Source organism: Lissotriton vulgaris, chromosome 12, assembly GCF_964263255.1.
Source record: "Lissotriton vulgaris chromosome 12, aLisVul1.2, whole genome shotgun sequence".
Lineage (NCBI taxonomy): Eukaryota > Metazoa > Chordata > Amphibia > Caudata > Salamandridae > Lissotriton > Lissotriton vulgaris.
Window position 1 is genome coordinate 774,748,523 of NC_141700.1, and position 20,136 is coordinate 774,768,658.

Here is a 20,136-nt window from a genome sequence, read left to right on the forward strand (position 1 = left end):
CATGCCTGTTGTGATTCACTTTCCTTTACTCTTTTCCCTGCTCTTTCTAACAGAACGAATCCAACAACTTCATCTCCTTTGAAAGGTCATCCATCCCTTAGAATATTTTCTGTTAAAAATAAATATATTATATTCTTTTCCCCCTGACAAAGGTATTATTTCCTTCATGTATTATTATTTTATCCTTGCACACCACACTGAGATCATAAGGACTTTGTTCTTAAAAATGGAGGTTATGACCTCATATCTCTATTCGCACTTTCCAACTCTAAGTCATTACTCTGCCATTTCAATTTCTCTTGAACTCTGGTTTCTGTTTTTCTCTCTTCGTTTCTCTTTCAGGTACTCCTTTCTTTCTCCCTCTCCTGTCTCTCTCAGCACAGCTTCTCTTTCTGCCCTATTACGCTTTCCCTCTCGTTTCTCTTTCTCCATCGCTCCTCTTTCTCCTCCACATGGTCTCCTTGTTTCTCTTTCTTGCACTCTGGTTTCGTATTTTACCCACATAAATCCACTCTATACCACATAACAATAATCCACATAAGTACACTCCATTCTGTGCCACATAATTCCACTCAACGCCACACTGTTCCATGCTAAGTGGGATGGGTGCGCCCAGACATGGGTCCCTTGCTCGCTGTTCCACTGGATTCAAGCCAACTTGGCTGATGAGGGGTGAAACCCCGAAACCGGTCCCAGGATGTTTGTTTCTGGTCCAGCGCGGGCCAGGCTTGACATTTTAATTTGAAACCATAAACATTTTCACTTGCAAAGATCACATCAAATGTGTATTTTCATTATACCTGCCTCACTCAACATACTGTCTAGAACATGCAGCATCTGAATTACCTAACTATCTAGGCAGTGCTTCCCAAACCTTTTAGAACTCCGACCCAATTTTTAGAAAAACAAATGCTTGTATCCCACCTAGCTTTAAACGACATGAGGCTACGGCGATTTTATTGTAATAGTAGACATGCTTTCAAAATTCTGTGAACTACCAAAATAACATACTCTTTACAATTTTTTGTGTTCCTCTGATTACGTTACTTACCCTGTAAGCATCTGTTCTTGGCACGTAGAGCTGTAGATTCTCTTCCCCGGATATCCTATGGATGTTGCAGTTCTTATTATTCACATGATCTATATACTGCACTTACTTACGCCATGCTCACCCTCTTGCAGGACAACAATCTAACAATGGAGTCGATGTCCATGCGCGTTATCACCGAAAGGAGGAGTCACCTTACCTCGTGGCTGGAAAAGGCTAAAGAAAAAGAACTTGCAAACATCCGGACCCCCGACTAGATGGCAGGAGTATGCAAAGCATGTGTATCTACAGCACATGTGCCTCGAACATTATCTTATGAGATGTTGGGGGGATAAACATACATCAGAAGATGAACAAATACAAAGATTCATTTTTGGTATTTACACACTGCCCCTCAGAATTCACAAGAACGCGTCTATAAAATGTAAAAGTAGGAATAGGCAGACTAGAAATCTCCTTATGACAATTGCTCTAACACAACTAAAGCAGTTCCTTGTTGAGTTAGATAGGGTGGAGAGTAGGGGTTTCTTGGACAAGTTACATTTCTTTTGTTTCTTTATGTACATCTGTCAAAACTTTCTAACCCAAAATGAAGGTACTCGGACTCCAAATGGTCCATGATATAAGGTTAAGGATAGTCAAAGTGATCCTTCTCCCTCAGTTCGGTCATGGTGGCTTCTGCTTCTGTCTGGTGACCGACCAGTGTGTCACAGATCAAAGTTAATAAGGTCCACAAAGGACCATTTAGTGGACCACAGTGTCACCACAGCTGAAGCCTTTGGAGGTGGGTGGCATGGAATGGAAACCAAATATTGTCAGATTTGCCACAGAACCTGAGAGCAGAAATAGGACGCATGAACATACAAAGACGCGGATTTCACTTGGATGAAAAGATATTCGTCACAGGGTGCAAGTGCTCTGTAGGAGCCATGGACATTTCACAAGCATCAACACCAACATCAAGGCTGTAAATATTATGAAGCCAGAAATGAAAGACACCAACACTCGCCAGATGGGTCTTCCAGAGCGAATCTTGACACAAAGTCAATAGGTCTGGTATTGGCATCCAGCCTTTTGTTTTTGTCAGTATTTATTGTGTTTTTGTCATGATTTTTTCAGAACTCCATTGTTGGCGCAGCGGTTGACCCTGGTCAATGAAATAAATTGCCTAAAACATTTTTGGCTTAAAAAAAAGACACATTGTCCTAGAAGTCCCCTGCACTTGAGAGAACCACTTTGTGTGGCTGTGCTCCTTGTAAAGGGCTGAATGATTTCACTCACAGTGAAGTTGGCCAATGGCTGAAGAGGGCTGAAGTGAGCTGACCCATTGCCTCATGCGGTATACTGTAGTGACTGTAGTGGGAGCACTGGCAGACGATAATTTGAAGGGGGCGGGTGGACCACATACACACTCACCCATTTACATGCACACTCACACGTACCCATCCATTTACAAGCGGGCACACACCCATTCACAACACATATGCACAAATACACATACATTCATACACACACACACAAATGCATGAACCCAACATTAAAAAATAAACAACTCACCAGGCTGAAGCAGTAATCTCGGGTGGCGGGAGGGAAGCCTCAGTGGTTCCTGGAAGATTGGGACTCCCGTCTCCTCTCATTGGCTGGCCTTCTTATTGATCAGCCATTGAGAGGAGGCAGCAATCCCCTACCCATCACAGAGGGTTCAGTGAGACTGCTGACCCCATCCCACTCTGTAAGGAGGCGTCACTGATTACTAGTCGGCCATGAGCACTTCGGGCTTAAAACTTAAGCACCAAAGTCTGAGCCTATTGGTGATGTAACCCCTTGTCATGTGGAGGAGGGCCTCCATTCGCTTTGCTGTGCTGAGGAGGTCACGCCCACACTTAAAACAGTTCCAGTTCTCATTCTAGCTCCCATAGGAAGGCGTGTTTTCAACCTCACCAAAAACCTCTGCACTGAATATGAACATGCTCGGAGGAGAGCCTTTGCTTGGATTGGTTTGGTGTGAATCTATTCTGTAGTTTTTGAGATATTGGCATTTGAAAAAGTTGTGGAATGGGCATTTGAAAGGTAGAGCCATCGTGGTGGTTAAAAAGGACGTTTTTTTAAAAATTACCTGCAACTTAGGAGCCATTTTATAAATGCGGATGAGTTTTGGAAACGCTTAGTATTTTTAGCTTACTTGTTGCATTTTTAAAGCTGTGAAGATCCAGTCAAGGGAGGGGCACAATTAATTAAGGGGGGGGATTTTACTTTGCTCTTAACACATTTAATGGATCTAAATTAAATTTGGCAGCCATTTAACATGTTTAATTTCATTTGTATATTAAGTTTCATGCAGATCCAATGAAAGGGTAACTTGCATCAATAATTTTCACACAGTTGAATGAATCTGCATGGAATTTGCAAGCTGTTTGGAAGTTAAACCCAGTAAATAAATCTCAGGTTTTTGGGCAGGGGTAGGAAGTTAAACTGGGTGGACAAAACATTTGCTTTGCTACTACTTTTGGCACAGTTTCATGGATCTGTAAGAAACTGGACAAAACACTGAAAAGGTTTAGCGCACTCTAGGTTTGTGGGTGTCACACAGATCTGTAGTAGGGCACAGTTAAGGGGAGCCGGGCCAAAAAGGTGTTCATTTGCCAGTAACTTGGGTGCTGACGTTTAATGAATCTGGATGCATTTAAACAGGCTGGTATAAGTAAATGTAAATGTAAATGTGTGTGTCTTGTAAAGCGCACTGCTACCCGGAGGCGTCCTGGCGCTATAGACCGCTGGGGAACCCGTCCTGGCTTTCCCTGTGAGATGTTCCCTCCTGGGTATCTCCAAGGTGAAACCAGGCATCCCCGGCGTTTGTGGGGGGCCGTTGTGGAGATGAGGCAAGCTAATGCCCAGAGTTGCCGAGTTTGATCCCTGGTTAGAGTAAGCACCAAGGCGAGAATTTCGAGTCCACTGACCCTGGTTCACGACCCTGCCGCGTCGGGAATTTAACCTTGGTCCCGGCCGTCCTCTGCCTACGGGTCTACCACCTCTAGCCAGTGAGCCACACCACTCCACTCCACTTTTAAGGGTCTCAGGTTAGAACGAGGTCTGATAAGGGGGGCAAAATTTAAGAGGGAATGGGGGTTTGACTACATCTCCATGCAGTGGGGGGTTGGCCACAGGGCCTAGCCGAACACCAGGCCATGTTGGCACTCCACCGTGCCTTACCGTGGGCGTCCAACTCCAAAGCGCATGGCGTTTGTCAGCTGAAAAAAAATAGCTGACAAAAAAATAGCTCCCTCCTCTAACTAAATGTATTTATTTTTATATTTGGGCTCGAGTACTGACCTTGAACCTGGGCTCAAGGACAGCTTGTGTGCAATCAGTTCTGATCGCTTCTACAGCCCAGTGGATACATTTTGTATATTCATTTCTTGACAACTGCTGAATCCATTTACATCAGCCTGAGCAAAGGCACTTTCTCGAGTGATATTTTAGTTCCATGGCACGTCTGGTGTAATTCTGTTCCGCTCGCCCGCCTCCCTCCCAACCACTCTTGGTCCCCACCTTGCATGGATTTACACAAAAGTGTGATGCTAAACATAGAATCAGCTTTACTTAGTTTTTTTTAATGTTCCACGCAGATTCACCAAAGAGTGGCAAGGTATTATCAAATCAACAAACAGCTTTTCGATAGAAACTCGGAGCTCACCGACGCAGAAGGCTGTGCGGAGTAGGGTCCCCGCCCCACAATGCACTTCCTGTCTCAGTGCAGCAGGATGAGTGGCCATGCGCAGTGGGGAAGGAACAGAGGCGCAATATCGATACACCGAGAGTGATAGTACTGCCAAAGTATAATACTTAAGACATGACTATTCCTGAACTAAGGCAAAAACTTTTAGGGCTTAATGTAGTTCCATAGTGCCAAGACACCTAAGGGTACTCGTTGCGCTTAATAAGTTATATTAACATAACTTAACAACAAGTCTCCAAGCAGCGGTTCCTAATGGAGAGCCAAAGGGCTACGCCCACCCTCTCCAGCCCTTCATTATCCATAAACAGTGCAGAGAATAATAAAAGACTGAATGGGCATCTGCACAGTTTAAAGGTAACTGGCCAATGCAGCTGATCTGATCGACTCCACTGCGCATGTGTGATTTTCAGTAGGGATGAAAGGCGTTCCCTTATGCAAGGCACCAGTGCAAGCATCCCAAAAGCACAGCATCTCAAAACCCCTCTGGGCGGAGGGCTCATGCGCCCAGACTGACCCTGTAGGAAGGGTCCAAACCTCCCTTTCACTTCACCCTTTCTTCTTATGTCACACGCTGGGCGGGCCAATGCAGCTGATCTGATCGACTCCACTGCGCATGTGTGATTTTCAGTAGGGATGAAAGGTGTTCCCTTATGCAAGGCACCAGTGCAAGTATCCCAAAAGCACAGCATCTCAAAACCTCTCTGGGCGGAGGGCTCATGCGCCCAGACTTCACCCTTACTTCTTATGTCACACGCTGGGCGGGGGAAGGTTTCATTGACTCCCCCAGCCTCTCTCATCTGGTCACTAAATGAGGATGGAACTAATGAATCTGACACCACCCTTGCCTGTGACATATGGAGAAAGAGGGAGGGGTGAGAGGCGAGTTCAGTGTTGCCATTGGTCCTGTCCTCCGCAGAATGGGACCAATAACAATTTGGAGGCGGGTTGAGCGCAGCATCCAGCTGCTGCGTGCATGGTGCTCAGCGCTCCAAGTGCGCAGCAATGTCCGCGGGCACCAGGCATGAAATGGAAGCCTATAAGCGGGCCGTGCCCTCGTTGTGCCATGCTCATGCTGCAGTAGTCAGTGGCTTGCCCCGGCCACGTTATGGGTTTACAGAAGTCAGTCCAGGCTTCTGGTGGGTGAACTGAGGGGCCACGGAGGTGATGGTGGGAAGATTTAAATTTGCTAGCGAGGAATGTTTGCCTATAACCCCTTAACTGCTGCCGTCGGCCAACGGTCGTCATGAGCACTACCTCCCCAGTGCTGCGCACGACCGTTGGCCGACGGGCCAGCATTCGTTCTTCGAACGTTCAGCATTGGGCGCTGAACGTTCGACGCTCTGATGAGGCTATTATAAAATAAAACATCCCTTTCGGCTCTTTTCAGCGCCTCCATGAATTATAGATAAATAACCTGGCGGCATTGTACTTTATATTGCTGGGAAACTAAAGTAGTGAGCACCAAAACAAAGTCCTGCACTGAGCTTTCACTCCATGACATCACACACTGGCTGAGCAGCAGGGAGCAGAGAATCTATGGAGAGAGTGCATTACAGTCAACAGCAGGTTATAACATTCCCTTCTCCTCATCTCCCCAACTCTGAGTAGCAACCCATGGAGTTGAGTCCCTGCTCCAGGGCAGGAGCATGGAGGAGCAGGAGCAGATCTATTTAAAGGGGGTGTGTATACATTAAAGAGAAGAAAGAATAGAGATAGGCAGTTGTAAGAGAGAAATGATAGAGAAAAAGATGGTCTTGGCGAGGGAAGGAGATTGACAGGGATAGTGCAGACAGAGGAGCGTGATAAATGGAAATAGAACACGAGGAACGAGAGAAAATGAGAAAGCACGGGTTGCAAATTAAGGGGTTGATATGGAGGTTGTGTTTGAGAGGCAGGTCAGAAACGGGCAGAAAGAGTCAGAACAAGCATTTGCAATGCAATAGGTCTTGCATTTGTAGGAGTTTAAGCTATTGGCATTGTAAATGACAATGCCTTTCATTTATCTGTTTTGATAATTAACACATAAGCTAAAGGCATTGTTATTTACAACGCCAGTAGCTCAAACTCTTGTTAATGCGAGACCTATCTCATTTCACAGAAAAGGGTGCCATTGACTCGGGCTGCTTGGAACGTGAAAGCACGCATGGTGGGCTCAACGTTGCAGGAAAAGGTCATGCCTGCAGTAGGAGAAACTCATTAAAGAAAATAATGCTCTCAGACTAAATAAGACATACTGTGTAACTACAGGAGTAAAAGGGCCAGTCCTCCTAGGAGGTTACAGATGTACACAAGGCGGTACTTAGGAGGGACTAACAAGCCTATTAATGAATCAGAAGCCAGCATTTCCAAAGGAGAGTGACAAAATCCAATGAAAAATGTGGGCGGAGCTCCAATGCCACACTCTAATACAGCATGCCTCACAGATCATCGAAAGCGCTGCCAAGGCTCGACCTAATAAAGGTCAACAACGAGTAGAAAGAGGCAGAATACAGGTCAGAAACAGGCAGAAAGAGGCAGAATGATGAGCAGAAAGAGGCAAAATATAGGGCAGGAGCAAGCAGAGAAGCAGCAGAAATATGAGTAGAGGGCGCCCAAAACCAAGGATAGCAGAGGGTAGCAGACTGCTGGTAACAGTCACAGGGTTGAAACTGTATGGGAGATATTGAGAAAACAAACTTGAGAGAAAATAGGCATGAGAAGGAATTCCTTAGCAAGACTGGAAGAGTAAAGGAAAGAAACAAAAAAAGAATGGGGGGAGATTGATGGTAAGTGGGAGCGAACAAGAGTTGGGAGGGAAGACGGAAGAGAGAGAAATTCTCTGGTAGCGTTCACACCGCCGTGTAAGGCTCAGGTCTAGCCCCACTTTCGTTAGCCGTATACGGCTGGAACTACCACTGAGAGAAGGACGGTTCGTTAGCACTAACGGAAGTGGGGCTAGACCCGGGCTTTACACAGCGGTGTGAACGCTACCAGAGAATTTTGGAATATCTATTAGAGCCTGCATTGTTATTGACGTACAAGAGGCCTCTTTTGACCATACGTACCCATGAAAGCCCCGATCAAAGTTAATTACAAGCTGGTTATTATACATACTTCGAGAGACGACCATCTTCATAGCACCCACTTTTAAATCTAAAGACATTGGTGCAGGCTTTGAGTGACCTATACTTTTTGGTTACTCTACCGTTCACGTGCCTGGACTATTACATCCGGTAACGAAACATATGGATCCTTCTGGTTGTTACTGTATCCCAGAAGTCACAAGAGAACGTTGTTAACCTCTTCGCCGCTAATGACAAGGGTAACTCGTCATGCCCCTCCCATTCATTTCAATGGAAATCCCATTATATGGGCCCGAGTGCCATAGCATCCAAGTGGTTAAAGCCTTGAAAAAGTTGCAACAAACGTATTTTATGGCGACGAAACACGTGTCGGCTGGCTGTACCTGTATCCATGTTATGAACTAAGAACATCTGTAAAAGAAGATTGATTTGCTGAACAGATTGTATTTGTCGCAATTTCTACATTAAATACGTTTGCTGGTTGGGCTCAATCAGCTATTTACTTGTGCGTTAGCTGTGCCCTGTCTTTGTTATTGAATTGTTTAAAACATTCGGATCTTTCCGATTGTATTAAGTGATACTGTGGGTGGCACGTCGGTATCAGACAGAGCACGCTCTTAAAAGTATTTTGTATGTTATTACATTGTTGCTAACATTAAGACAGAGGTGCTGGTTGTTGTTAGGCTTACCACATTGCCACTGATGCTTTTCTAATCCTAAAAAAATTAATGTGTCCTCATGTAACGCAACTGGTGCTATGTAAAGCGCTCTGATACCCGATATCGGGTCAACTTTGGGCTATATAAAACTCTGTAAAAAAAAAAAGTACGAAAAAGACACTGGAGAGAGGCATGGGAGAAAGGGTGTAAGAAAAGATTAAGATGGCCACACAGAGAAAGAGCTTATAAAAGATAACAGGCAGAGCGTGAGTAACAGAAACTGAGAGTCAGGCCTAGATAAGCAGTAGGAGGCTGAGAGAGGAATGGAGGAGACAGCCTAAGGGTAATACACTCAGTAAGAGAGAGGGAGGTGGAATGCAACAAGATAAGAGAGTACATTCGTTTTCTCATTCAAACTTTGCTTGGGAGGGAAAAAAGTCCTCCTTGCAGAAATAACACATGATCACTCTCTGCGAACGATTTTAGACACCTATTTATGTCCCACCAGCTTAGAGATTATTATTATTATATAAATTTCTATCGCGCTACTAAGCCCAAGGGGCATCAAGGCGTCTAACCAAAAATCTAGCAAAGGCAGAATGCGATTATTACAGGTAGGCCTTGATGAACAACCAAGTTTTGAGAGCCTTTTTAAAGAGCAACAGAGATGGTTGGACTTCGATCTCTAGTGGGAGAGAGTTCCAGCCCTTTAGATGTGGGAAGATTTATTTCAAGCAAGACAACATAATGATGCAAGATGTCTTGTGGGGAAAGGACAGCAGTCAGTAACTGTGCCAGTTTAAAAAGGATCCAACTGGATGTAGGAAGAGGCAGCACTGGGCTGTCAAAGCAAATAATTTACAATTAAGGCCCAATTTTCTTGTCTGTGTTTATTTTAAATATGATTTAAAAAATGTGGTTGCTTTTTGAGTGATTCTAAATGCTGTCAGTCATGATTGCAAGGCCTGGTGCAAATTGACAGGTAAGGCAGAAAAAAAAGTGCTAACGTTTCTTTATGAGGCTTAAACAGCTGTAGATGTAAACATGTTTTCACACCAGTATATGCATTTATCATTCAGGGGTAGTCATATCATTGAAACCGGTCAGGTGTCCACGTATGTGAGTACATTTATTGGGTAAATAGGTGTGGAAATATACCAATTCCTGCGTAATTTTTTCACTGTTCCAAACTAAGGGAGTCATTAGGATCGCGGACGGACTTGAGTCCGTCCGCGACCCCAGAGCATGAGGGAACGTCCGCATGGGATGCGGCGTTCCCTCTGTGCAGATTTGGATGTGACCGCCAGGGTGGCGGTCACATCCTCTTTTTTTAACATTGCTGCGGGTGGAGCTTCAAGCTGCACCCGCAGCAATGTTAAAAATGCATGCACAGCATTTGCGTGCACAAAGCGGCAGGCACCGCGCGGTGCCTGCTGCATTGTGCACGCAAATGCAGGGGGGGTACCATAGGTACCCCCCATGTGCACCCCCCACACCCCACTACACCTAGGGGCCCGCAACGGGCCCCTGCAGTGCAGTTACACATGCTTTTCCACGGCGGAAAAGCCGCCGCGGAAAAGCATGTTCCCAAGCACATCCTAATCTGGCTGACGGTGTCTAAGAGACACCTTCACCATTTTAGTGCTTTTCCGCCGCGGTTGTAAGCCAGCCGCGGCGGAAAAGCTGCGGACCTAAACCATGACCCACCAGCCATCCTAATGTGGCGGTGGGTCCTGGTGGGTCCGCAGAGGATTTTACGCATTCCTCCGGGCCGGCGGTGGCTTCCGCCGGCCCGGAGGATGCGGAAAATCCTCCATCCTAATGACCCCTTAAATATGGATACATACAGATAAGATTATCAAAAATATATACGGATAAATACAGACAGAAATGTAAAAAAAAATAACTACCATAAAACCAGGAGCCTGAATTAAAGCAGCATCGCCGAGACAATTACATGGCTCAGACCTGATACAGATTAGAAACTTGGGTAGATTTAAAAGGAGTGTGCTCCTACCAACCCCATCCTTATTGCTTCAACTTTAGTTACAAACTACCAGGAGGGGTTATTAGAGGCACTGACTATTTGTGAGGCTACACAAGGGATGGCAAAAGGTAAAGAAACACAGGTCTCCATATCACCTTTTACAATAAAAGCCAATATGGAGACATTTTTGGGGAAGCCTAAAACAAGCATTTGGGGAAATCACAAAATCCAGTATGAATGTGGAAACTAGTGAGGAATACTTGGGGAGAGAATGGGATCTTGAAATTGAGCCAGATATGTTGGCTGGAAGTGGGATGGCATCATTTGAGGATTTGTTTTTTATGGAGTTATTTAACAGTTTCAAAATGGCACACCAGCGCCCCTGATGGGCATTAGGGTGCTTTACATGGAATATGCTAGAGAAATTACAACACAGCAGACATGGGAACCGGAATGACATTATCGGTGGCTGTAGAGATCGATGAGAGAAGAGGTAGGTCTTAGTTCACATGGAGAAGGAAAAGTTGATATTTTAGATGCTTTGCGAATGTGAGAAGAGTGGGTTTACTTCTGATTTCGAGGAGTAAACATTACCAAAGGTAATATTGGAGGTGAGAGTGACAGTAAGAAGCCTACATTTGCCAAAATATTTAAAAGTGAGGAGAGAAATGGAGTCTGTGCTTGGAAGAGATGAGGAGGAAGTCTATCATGTGTTATTTGAGGCTAAAGAGGCTTTCAGACATACAGGAGTGGAATTTTCAAGTTGTAAGGGGAGAGTGCAAATGGGTCACGTACAATGCATGTTAGAGAGGGCCGATGGTAAACAAAGAACAAAGAACGTACCCCGCCAATAGATAATGTGGTCCCAGATCCGGGATCCTAGTATGTGAGGGGTGATAAGCCTAGGAGTAGGTACTGCACATTACAAGATCAACACCATTCAATTACTTGCAAGAAAAAGTTTTTAGCAAATATATAGGTATTTTTATTTTAGTGTAGAAAGCATTTATATACATCCATCACATATGGTTATCTTATAAATATTGCACAGTATACATAGTCAATTCAGAACACAAGTAAAAGTAACAAAATAACATTCCTCTTAGGAACCTACCCAGTAACATTTCATACTTCATTCATACTTTCATTCTTGTAGTGTTTCAAAACCTAATACTATCTAAAGTTCAGACATTCCACTCACATTCTTCAGTTCATACAAATCGTTCTGTTGTATGCCACATAAGGATGGTAGATATGTGGCATAGAGCAGAATAGTATTCCAGACTAATGATCTTGTTGCGGCACCTAGTTGATACTACATAGTATGCCGTATTTCTGGAGCCACGAGCCGACGCGCGTTTCGGTGATAGGCCGGGTGGGCCACACCTTCGTCAGGGCTGGGAGTTGTTGACTGGGAGGAACAGGATAGTAATCTGAAATGGTTTAAAGGAGATCCTTAGAGCAAAGGGCGCATAAAGTTGATGTTTTTCAGCAGATCAGGAATCTGAGTTTTTAATTTTTGTTTGTTAATGAAAGGGTTTCGCTACGCAGTGGTTGATAAATGAGGGAAGAGATGAAGGTTGCTCTACTTTGGAGATTTTTGGGGATATCCCACAGGTATACCATACACGATGATTCAGAAATGTCCAGTTTAGGAGTTCTGTGTCCACCCACGTTACTGGTTTAATACCTGCTTGACTGAGTAGACACACAGTCCGTAGGTTAAATTCCGTTGGTTGGCCGGACCGGCCCTTCCTCACGGTAAACAGGGTTCGAAAGTATACTTGTTTTGTAGATTTTTTTAGACGGAGCTACTTAGTATTTCTAACAGGGCGTCCATGGATGGGGTTCTGTCACAGGCGCATTTAGTTAGTGGACTTTAGCAGGAACAGCTTGGTGTTTCTGACAAGGCGTCCATCGATGGGGTTCCGTCGATTGGCCGGATCGACCTATTCTCACACGGAGCAGGGCTTGTCAGCGGATGGGTCAGGTAGAATGCATGTTGGAGAGTGCGGATGGGTCAGGTAGAATGCATGTTGGAGAGTGCCGATGGGTCAGGTAGAAAGCATGTTGGAGCGTGCGGATGGGTCAGGTAGAATGAATGTTGGCGAGTGCGGATGGGTCAGGTAGAATGCATGTTGGAGAGTGCGAATGGGTCAGGTAGAATGAATGTTGGAGAGTGCAGATGGGTCTGGTAGAATGCATGTTGGAGAGTACGGATGGATCAGGTAGAACGCATGTTGGCGAGTGCGGATGGGTCAGGTAGAATGCATGTTGGAGAGTGCGAATGGGTCAGGTAGAATGAATGTTGGAGAGTGCAGATGGGTCTGGTAGAATGCATGTTGGAGAGTACGGATGGATCAGGTAGAACGCATGTTGGAGAGTGCAGATGGGTCTGGTAGACTGCATGTTGGAGGGTACGGATGGATCATGTAGAATGCATGTTGGAGAATGCTAATAGGGCAGGTAGAATGCATGTTGGAGATGCTAATAGGTCAGGTAGAATGCATGTTGGAGGGTACGGATGGATCAGGTAGAATGCATGTTGGAGAATGCTAATAGGGCAGGTAGAATGCATGTTGGGGAATGTGGATGGGTCAGGTAGAATGCATGTTGGAGATGCTAATAGGTCAGGTAGAATGCATGTTGGAGGTGCGGATGGGTCAGGTAGAATGCATGTTGGAGAGTGTGAATGGCTCAGGTAGAATGCATGTTGGAGAGTGCGGATGGGTCAGGTAGAATGCATGTTGGAGAGTGCGGATGGGTCAGGTACAATGCATGTTGGAAAGAGTGGATGGGTCAGGTAGAATGCATGTTGGAGAGTGCGGATGGGTCAGGTAGAAGGCATGTTGGAGAGTGCGGATGGGTCAGTGAGAAGGCATGTTGGAGAGTGCGGATGGGTCAGGTAGAATGCATGTTGGAGAGTTCGGATGGGTCAGGTAGAAGGCATGTTGGAGAGTGCGGATGGGTCAGGTAGAAGGCATGTTGGAGAGTGCGGATGGGTCAGGGAGAAGGCATGTTGGAGAGTGCGGATGGGTCAGGTAGAAGGCATGTTGGAGAGTACGGATGGGTCAGGTAGAAGGCATGTTGGAGAGTGCGGATGGGTCAGGGAGAATGCATGTTGGAGAGTGCGGATGGGTCAGGTAGAAGGCATGTTGGAGAGTGCGGATGGGTCAGGTAGAAGGCATGTTGGAGAGTGCGGATGGGTCAGGTAGAATGCATGTTGGAGAGTGCGGATGGGTCAGGTAGAATGCATGTTGGAGAGTGCGGATGGGTCAGGGAGAATGCATGTTGGAGAGTGCGGATGGGTCAGGTAGAACGCATGTTAAGATACAGCAAAGTACCGTTGTTCTTCGTCTGTGTGCATTTTAAGAACTTGGTTAATTGTTAGACGACCAACCTTTTTTTAAGTAGGTATATTTTTTGATTGTCTGTGGACCCTCACACGGGCTGAGTTGACATTAAAACTGACAGCAGTGCCTTTTCCCACATTGCTAGCTTTCTGGAGAGGAGGCCAGGATGGGCAGACTTGCTTGTTTACGTGTTTTTCTGAGCGGGCTCAGTGGCAGGTTTGCGTGGACAAGAGCGTGCGAGGCCAGGCGACTCGACATCTCCTCCCCCTCCCCCGCCACCGCCTGACCTTGATTGATAAACTGTTTTAAAAGAAGCGCAATCACTCTTGATTCCAAAACAGGATATCATTTACATCCCGTTTTGGAATTAAGAGGGATTGTGCTTCTTTTAAAACAGTTTATTATGTTCACCAAATTTGTTTTTCTAGTAATATGATGGACAGTGTCTGCCTTGCGCATGAAAGTTGGCTTCTGCCTCAGCCGGGTTATTATTACATCCAGTCTGTACCGACTCAGTTGGACAGTCTACATCTAGTATCATTGCCAGCCTTCAACATTATTACATTATGTATTCCTGGTGAGGGCTGGCGATGATAACAAACGTAAACTGTCGAACTAGATAGGTATGGACTGGATGTAATAATAACCCGACTGAGGCATTAGAATCCAACTTTCGTGCGCGAGGCAGGTAGGCAGTGCCACTGCGCATCATATTACTAGAGAAACTAAATTTGGTGAACATAATAAACTGTTTTAACCCCTTGCATGCTCGTGATGGACCCATTCCGTCACGAGCCACGGTGGTGCTGTGCCGGTGACGGAATGGTTCCGTCACGGCCCGGCCACCGCGCCTGCGCGGCGCTGATTTTGCACCTGCGCTGAGGGTTCTATCAGGCGGGCAGGGCCGTGACGGAACCATACCGTCGCAAGCACAGCGCCACCGCAGCTCGTGACGGAGTGGTTCCGTTACGAGCATGTCGGCGCCACGCGGTCCCCCCTAGCGCTGCAGCGGAATTACCGTCGCAGCCAAGGGGTTAAAAGAGGCACAATCACTCTTGCTTCCAAAACGGATGTAATTAATTTACATTCCGTTTTGGAAGCAAGAGTGGCGTGCTTCTTTTAAAACAGTTTATTATGTTTACCAAAATAATTTTTCTAGTCATATGATATGCAGTGCCTGCCTCACGCATGAAAGATGGCTTCTGCCTCAGTCGGGCTACAGCCAGTCCGTACCTATCTAGTTGGACAGTTTACATTTGGTATAATTTGCGAGCCTTCACTGCTATTACATTATGTATTTGGGGTGAAGCATCATCATAGTAGTAAGAAGACGTATAAGCAAGAAAAGGAGTAAGAAGTGTAGGACTAATAAGTATGTTTTGGTGTAAATAGGACTGAGTAGGCGCAAATATGTGTAAGTAGAAGTAACCGTAGGACTAAGAGTAAATAGAGATGTAAAATATGATTTAGCGTAAGTAGGATTAAGTGCAAGGTTATGGGTTGGAGTAAGAGTGATGACAGAAAGAATGAAAGATAATGAGGGAGAAGATGAAAGGTGTGAATATATAGAATGGTTTACTAACATTCTTGCTTTCTGAAATGTGCTTGAATATGCACCATTTCCCGCTCTTTTTTCAAAATTTTCTTGGGGGCGGGCGAGAACCCCTCCGAACCCCTCTTCATGGGGTTGAGCACGCTTGCTACACTCGCTCGCCACATTGCACTGCCCGTGACTTTTACGCCACACCTCTTTCAAATGTCACCAGCCACCACTGGATATTTGACTGGCTGTTACTGCCACACAAGTGAGCCTGCATTTCCCCATAATTAACTACTGTCCAAGGACACAAACACGCAAGAGTGTGGTAATAATGTGTTCCTCTATTGTGTTAGCAAGCAAGCATGCTTTGAAAGCGGACTTTGGCTGCCTCCAGGAAGAGCTTTCAACGTGCTCAAACAAAGGACCCGGAATGCACCCGCCTCTCTAGGATATCTGAGAACCCACGTGGAGACATTGTACATTGTCATTAAACTACCTGGAAAGTGTGTGGTTCCTATTTGCTTTTCCTAAAAGTGACAACAGACGGATCAGCTTAAAAGTAACAATGGGAAAAAAGCAGCCCACACTGCCTCATTGTTTAGTTTAAGAAAAGGATATCAATCTTACTAAACGTAAATAGCTGCTGGCGACTTTTCCTTCTTTGTGGCTAATGATTGCCGTACAGATCCGGCTGTACAGACTCATACGGAAAATATGAAGGCATTAGTAACACGGAGAGATTGGGTTTTGTATTAGGAAAGAAGCCCTCTCGGTCTCAGAAAGAAAACAAGCATTGGCCTAGCCAATAGGTCTCGCTATTGGGACCTTATAAGTGTTTAGCCATGTAACAGTTAATGTTGGTGCACCAAGGATATTGTGCTGGATACCTAAACACTTATAAGGTCCTAAAGGTGAGAACTATTGGCTATGCCAATGCTTGTTGGAAGTTGCTATGGCTTTTGAAGGTCTGGAAAACAATTCCAAAAGAGTTTAGGATTTAACCATTGCTGGCCGCGTAAGCCTCAATCGGATCCACTGTTTCTGCGCCCCCGTTCCGGTTAGTTCTTCTGGAAAAGTTTCACTTGTATTGCTTCCTGTCCTGACTTCTGTGGGAAGAATGAAAGAAGTTGTTACACCAAACTACCGCATTCTTTAGTTGTGTGAGTCATGAAACAAATCGAAATATCTTAAATTTCGACTTACCTCATGCTTCATTGCATGAAAAATATCAAAATCCCCACGTTTGCCTACGATTTAGTGGTCATCACAGGATTGCCCGGGTTATTTACTCACCCCGTTCTGTAAGCAAATGTTATCCCCATCTTTGAGAATAGCAGTATTCGGACCTTCGCCTGGAAATATTATATATTTCCAAGTTTTTCTCTAAGCTGCAGTTCTGACAAATGTGAATGCAACTGGAGTTCATGTCCATGCTTTGTGCTGCAGTCTACGTGATGCAGAAGTTTCTCTGGACTGTATGTGTCAGGAGAACTTGCACAGCTGCGTGTGCTGCACGATGTGTGTGAGGCTAGCCTGCACTCCAGCTGTCGCTCAGCTTTGTTTTGTGATTGGGGAACCTTTGCATACTGCTGCTCGTGCTGTGTTCATCTGTGCGATGGTAGCTTGCGCTACACTCTGTCTGGGAAGTTACAATCGCCCCCTATGCGGTGTGTATTCTGGGAGTTTGCACTGATCTTTTACAAATCGTGGCATCTCATCTGTGTGCACGTTGCGAAGCCCGAGACAACTTTTCACTGTACAAAATCCAAATTTGTTGACTTTGTAAATACGTGGCACAGGTGCCTTTGGGATTAGGGCGCTCATCTTTTGGGTATTCCCTTGTTTTATGGAGCGGGAGCTTCTCATATTAAATTGTTGCATCTGTCCTAGCAGAGGTGCTAGCATGTAGTAGCTGTCACTGCAGCCACCCGTCCCTAGCACCTATGATTGGTTTCGGTCTGCTACACATGCTGTCGTTCCCCACATGCATTCTATTGCGGTAGCATTTTGCTTGCACTTACTACTTTTAACAAGGGCTCTGAAGCGCTTTGCCGACGTGTAAGGCGCTGCTCCTTGGGATTCTTACAGAGTTTGACGTACACATACACAGAGTTTGTATGTCATGTTCATAGCGCAGTTATAAGCATTCTGCAATGCAATGTGTCATGCAGTCACTTATATAAAGTTGTGAAAATCTCTTAAGCAATAAAACGGCCTTGCCTGAGGTGGGTATACAATATGTTGTGCAGAGGATTGTGCATATGGTCTATGTAGGTGATGCAAAAAAAAATCTGCTTGTAAAAATCTGCTCGTTAAAAAGTTCAGAAAATTTGGCTAAAGAAACAAGCGCGTGTGCCTCGAGATGGCAGAAGTGGGAGGGGAGAGAGTAGGGGGCCTGCGCCTGTTTCTTTTGCGGGAGCAAGTAGGAACCATCTGTTAATTACAAACAGATGGTTTCAAAGCTCGCTCCCGCAAGGGAATCGCCAAACGTGTACGCAGTTGCCATTAAAAGCAATGCAACGCGTGCACGTTTTGGACCAAAAACTGAATCAATTACTAAAGCTCCCCTCCTATGCAGCGCATGCGCGCTGCGTAGGCGCGACCTAAATAGAAAGAATAAAAGAAGAATGAAGAAAGATAGAATTAAAAAAAAAAAAAAAGAAATTCCAATCTAGCTTAATGAATTTGTATGAAGTCGCACCTTGGGATTCTGAGTGACATCATACTTTATGTGTGTACTTTTGGATTTCTACAAATGTAAAATCGCCTTTAACAAATTGAGAATGTGTAACACTCGGTGTTACATATCATAACGTGTATTTGTAAAGCACACATTCACGCAAGGGCATCTTCGCTGAATAACAGATGTTTATTTTTACCCAACTCAATAGTACTCATTTTATCGGCCTCTGAAGTATGAAAGGCTGAGTGGACCCGCTGGGTTTTGAAGTGACTATGAGGCCGAACACAGGTCACTACAGTGGATGCATTCATCCACTAAGTAATTGTCTAAATTAAAAAAGAAGCAGACAAAGGAGTGACCCAGGCACTGGTCCTGTTAGATCTACTGTGTCAAAGACCACAGATAAATCATGACATCTTAATCAAACGTGTCAGTGCCAGAGGTGTGCAGGGATCTAAATTAGACTGGATAAAGTACTTCCTTTCTGGCTGCTCACAATCGGTTCATCTCACCCCTTGTTCCTTGTCAAAGGTAGGGCTTAACTTTCAAAGTACCACAGGCATCATCTCTGTCCCCGCCATCTTTTCAACATTTATATCTGGCCACTGGTCCGCACTTTAGAGGGACAGGGGGGAAGATATACAACTTTGCCTGTGATATGCAGTTGCTTTTCAACATTGATGAGATCCGCAGAATTCTTCTGAAATACCATGCTATACATCTATGACTGGATGAATTGAAATCAGCTAAAGTTGAATTCAGAGGAAACTGAAATTGTAACGACTAAAAACAAACTGCATCGCTGAAACCTTCCAAAAAACCGGTCAGGAACCTTGGGGTCATTATAGATGAAGAGCTATCTATGCAACCTCAGATAAGTGCAGTAACCTCATCTTGCTTTTTTTATGTCAAGAAAATATTTCACTCTTGAAGCTATTACTCAGATTATAATCGCCTTGTTCATGTCCTGCATCGACTATGCAAACTCACTCTATCTGGGACTTCCTGAGGGACCGACTCAGAAGCTGACGCTGATTCACAACCAGGCTGGTCTGGTGCCAGCCTAGGCACTGTGGCACTAAACCTTTGATGGCAATATTACACTGGCTGCCTGTCGCCCAGAGGACCTTATTTAAAAGGTGCATTGTTTTTAAATCGCGTCATGGCAAAAATCCTACCTTTGTGACCTTCAGAATCGAGAACTGTACCCGGAACGTACCCTTAGATCAAGTCATCAAAATCTGCTAGTGGTTCCCAAGTACAATAAAAAGAGACTGGGTGGCACAAGGTTTGCCGTGACTGCTCCAAACATATGGAGTTCTTTCCCCCATACATTAGAGACACAACTTCCTAGACAAGCTTTAGGACCTCACTAAAAACTTGGCTCTTGTTGAGTAAAGGCACGGTAGTCAGGAATAGTTTTCTGTAGGTTTATTCCAAATCCTACACCCATGACGGGAGCAATCCAGCTGCCAGGAATCGCGTTCCTAGGGAAGCCTCAACAGTCGGGTCCCAACTCTCGAGAATGTAGGGTATGCATTACAACAAAGCTGTGAGACTCACAGCGTACAACATAAGAATACTAGCATTACAACAGCTCTTTAGACAGGCTTATGTATAAGCTCAGAGTCCTTTGCGTCTTCTGCCTCAGTGCCGTGAAACCTTTTTGGTGTACGAGCGTTTCAGAAATACTTATTAAAATAACATAACTAAGCCACCAGACCAGGCTATATCCATGCACGACGAAGTACTGTTGGATCCCTGCCTACTACTACTTGCCCTTCAGTTCAGACTTCACCACAGATGCATTGTGCTACTACCCTTGAAAGCGTACGCTTTCATCTTTTGGTGTTTTGTATACTGGAGCTAGGGACAATCAGTTCAGATGGGCTTCCCTTCCAATCACTCGCGGACTGCATCTTTGCCTTTGATCCTGTACAATACTCCGCTGCCTTTGAATCGGTTTGTGCTATACAAATATCATGAACATACATACATACATACATACATTCATTCTCCCTATTAGTGCACAAGAAAACCAGAACTGCTTCTCTCCCATTTCACCTTC

The 20,136-nt window shown here is 45.1% G+C and overlaps 1 protein-coding gene across 6 annotated transcripts in view; it reads right to left on the minus strand.

Annotated features, from left to right (window-relative positions):
- Nucleotides 1-20,136, minus strand: part of LOC147678669 (beta-1,3-galactosyltransferase 5-like) — a 169,535-nt gene that overhangs the window by 18,398 nt on the left and 131,001 nt on the right. The gene's annotated exons all lie outside the window — the stretch shown is intronic.